Source organism: Saccoglossus kowalevskii, chromosome 14 (assembly GCF_978046115.1).
Source record: "Saccoglossus kowalevskii chromosome 14, keSacKowa6.1, whole genome shotgun sequence".
NCBI classification, from domain to species: Eukaryota; Metazoa; Hemichordata; class Enteropneusta; family Harrimaniidae; genus Saccoglossus; species Saccoglossus kowalevskii.
Genome location: NC_140654.1, coordinates 26,931,256 through 26,935,108, shown reverse-complemented (window position 1 = coordinate 26,935,108; position 3,853 = coordinate 26,931,256). Strand labels below are relative to the sequence as shown.

The 3,853-nt window shown below is 33.5% G+C and overlaps 1 long non-coding RNA gene across 1 annotated transcript; it reads left to right on the top strand.

Annotated features, from left to right (window-relative positions):
* Positions 1-425: 425 nt before the first annotated feature.
* LOC144363103 (uncharacterized) lies at positions 426-3,227 on the top strand. Its single transcript, XR_013422683.2, has 5 exons — positions 426-523; positions 1,646-1,677; positions 1,987-2,031; positions 2,304-2,329; positions 2,738-3,227. It is a non-coding gene; the product is annotated as an uncharacterized LOC144363103 (long non-coding RNA).
* The last annotated feature ends 626 nt before the right edge of the window (positions 3,228-3,853 follow it).

The window sequence follows — 3,853 nt, the reverse complement described above, 5'->3', positions numbered from 1 at the left end:
TTTATAGAAACACAACACTAACGAGCATTGTTCATCCATTCATGTGTTGTATCGCATAAACCGTTATTCATCGCCTGTGGTTGAGTTCAGCGGTGGTACCTAATTTCATACCTTTATATATAACACAATAACAGCATCTAACGCCAGTAACGATCGCAACAATCATGCCGGTAATGGAATTAAGGCCGTCGGAAATACATTTCCTACACGACTCAATTCAGCCTCGTTTCAGAAATCGCCAAAGTCTATTGAACATATTTGAAACATTGTTATATGGAAGACTCAAGCCAAAAGAACTTGGACATATTGAAGTAATATCACACAACAATAAGTGGAAGGCATATTCTGGTAACCGTCGACTATATCTCTATCGGAAATTATAACAGCTTGGTGTGATCATTACTTTAACAGTTAACGCAATCCCACTGGAGACAATGGACTGGGTGAAGTTCGATAGGCGCAACACATTCAACTATAAACGATGGAGTATATGTGGAGGTGCGGCATGACTCTACAAGAGTTGGTTAGTATATGTTTTTAAATCTACAAACAAATTGATATATCCATGCAATTCGTCTATAAATTCAAATGGAAACCTTGAAATATAGGCAAATTCTCTGAAACTCAACGTCACTCAATATTGTGATTCACAATATTGTGATTCTTTGAAATGCTGCGTCATTGATAACAATGCAATTTCAGATGTCGTTAATTTTGATCTGTGTGTGAATATACAACGTATTATGTGCTGCGTTACAGTTACAGAAGTCGTAGCGTAACCTATCCTAGCCCAAGGTGAAAATAAATAATCAACATAACCAGCGGACCAATAGAATTATATTCCATGACTATCTCTCCTTTTTTGTTTATATATAGCATCTAGTGCCTAAAGAAAATATAGAAAACTGTATGTTGTTTTTCAAAATGAATCAGTGCGTTAATTGGCATATAATAGATGACACAAAAAATATGTCTGCTATGATGCCATATAAAGATAGTTTATTGAATTAAGTAGTCTAAGGGGGCGATTTGTAATGAAGCTCGCGCTCATTGCAAACTAATATTATTGCGTATTTGTTTAAAAGTGCCAGTCTACTCATACTATAAAATATTTTGCTTTTAGAACCACCGTCTAAGTCGATCGATGAATCCAAAGTATGTTGTATATAATAGTGTGTGTTTACGATCATGAACACAATAGATAAACCCTGTCAACCGTCAAAGTTCATTATTAGACCAGCAACTGCACTAATATTGCTTCGGTCTGGAGGGGAGGGGTTCGTCATCACAAACCGTACACAAATTCGTTGCTATACCATGGTGTCTTTTCTTGTTTGCCTGCACTCGTTCGTGAATAAATGCGTGGATTGAGTAAGGAAACTCTGTCTCTGAATGTACATATCACTAACCTACACACATAAAATAACGTACGCCTACATAACAGACAAACTAATGAGTTATGTAACCCAATTATCACGTTGCCATTAACAACGATGTTGTGAATTGTAACGACATAGACACAAATGTAATCAATATAATATACAAATAATCACAAGTTTACGGACACAATGGTGCAAACTAATATTAATTCCGTATTTGTTCATAAGTGCCAGTTTATTCATACTATAAATTTTTTTGCTTTTAGAACCACCGTCTAAGTCGATCGATGAATCCAAGGTATGTTGTATTATTCAATTTTAATATTTCAGTCTTGATCTAATCTTACTATAGATAAATATGCAGGGGTTATCGCAATAAATAATTTGCAACTGTTTGCTCATAATAGTATCAAAAGTGCAATACATGTCAGCTCACTGGATGTATAACATATTCTTCCATTTTCACCACAGTAATGTTAACTCTGTGCTATTAATGTGATAGTCATGTATTATTAGTTGCCACATTGTCCAATTGTATAATATGCAAATGATAGTATTAAAATAACATAAAAGCATCTTACATAAACACATAAATGTATTTTTGCAGAAAAGAATAAATGGCGAAGAACTAGACAGAAAACAGACGACGAGAGTGAGTATAAAAAAAATTTGTTATATTATCATAAAAACAATGGAATATCGTATTATAATATCGTAATATATCGAAATAAAAATCTGAGAACAAAACAAGAACAAAATCAAACGACTGATAACATATTGCAATGCACAGTAAACTAGCACTTCTGTGAACACATTGCTTTAACAACCTGAACAGTGTATAGTGACATTGAAATGTAATACGTATATACATAGTTGCATTTCATGTAGTGAAATCTATTTCCATTATTGTTTTTTGCCTAGCAGTTTCTACCATCACAAGACTTAAGAAGGTAAGTTCGTTTACACGATCGAAGATGCTATTATTTTCACTTGATTTTGAGTTTTTAATTTAATTTTTAATTTTAATTTTAATTTGATTTTAATTTTTAATGTGAATTTCTGATTAATGCCAAGCACCGATATCACTGTCAAATCGATTCTTGCAATAACGCCAGTATACCTCCGTGTACGAAATATGCCAAACAATGAACAATCTGCAAATTTGACATTTCGGGAATCTACACCTTCTCGAGTTAAATTAAAAAAAATCGAAATGACGTTTTGGGCATTCAGAAATATGGAACACCGAAATACTGGAAACATTGGGACATTTGGGAAGCCAAGTTTGTACAATTACCACATGAAATTGACGGAAAAGAAAATATAATAATAAAAGATTGTGTTGATAATTATTACAGGATGAGAAGCAAACAAATACACCTGTTTCGACGAGACCGACGCGTACTAAACGATCGCCTCGGAAATATGACGATTACGTAATGACATAGACAAGACTATGCACGTGTGTCACCATTCTTGACTTCAGTCATTACGTATAGTTTTATTGTAATAGTTTTGTGAAATTAGACCGCAAGTGTTTTATGCATTGACAGTTTTGACATTTCTTTTATTGTTTATATTCGGAAAAAGCAATAAATATTGTGTTTAATCATTTGAGGGCTAAGTCAACTTTTCCCACCGTTCACAAATGTTATACCTTTATACAATTTTTCAAAATATTCTAATAAACATGTGCGTAAAAGGCAGGCAAAATATTTTCCTGGAACAAATAATGAGGCTCAAAAGCTTAAATAGTATCTAAGACGGCTAAGAGTTTCTTCATTGCTTGTGAAGTGTATATAAGAGAGGTTCATATTTGTTTGAAATGAATAAAATTGCTGACCATTACATCTCATGAGTGCTTGTCTTATTACTGATGCCATCAATAGTGCGGTCACGTAAAACGTGGGTTGTTAATACAATTGATTTTCTCATTAAAGGACTTCTATACAAGACAAGTCAATATACTATCGTGAAGTTTAACACATACTGCTTTCAGGTTAAATACACGTTAATACAGATTGGATTATATTCTTCAATATTCAGTTATTGACATCGCAACTAGTGCGCCAATGTCACTGCCATGCATTTCCCATGCCCATGACCATCACTCAATGGACATCATAATCATCGTCGACAGAGTGGAATTTATAATATACTGAGCACAATGTTGTAGAATAGCATGGATAACAGAAATAAAAGACGTTATGTCACTGAGAATTTACTAGACTTAAACAATTGAGCTAACAATTAAAACAGTATCATATATAATGTGATAAGTTATTCATTTACTTAAAAACTAAAACAAACTAATATAATGCGATTGCTATTATGATATACTTAATAAAAAACAACGCCATCAATCTGCATTCAATGGGTGATTTTCCGTATAATTGCGAGATCCCGCGAGATGCATGAAAGACGCGCGTTGAACGTCTGCCGAAAAAATTGAACGATTTGATTTTTAACTAGAA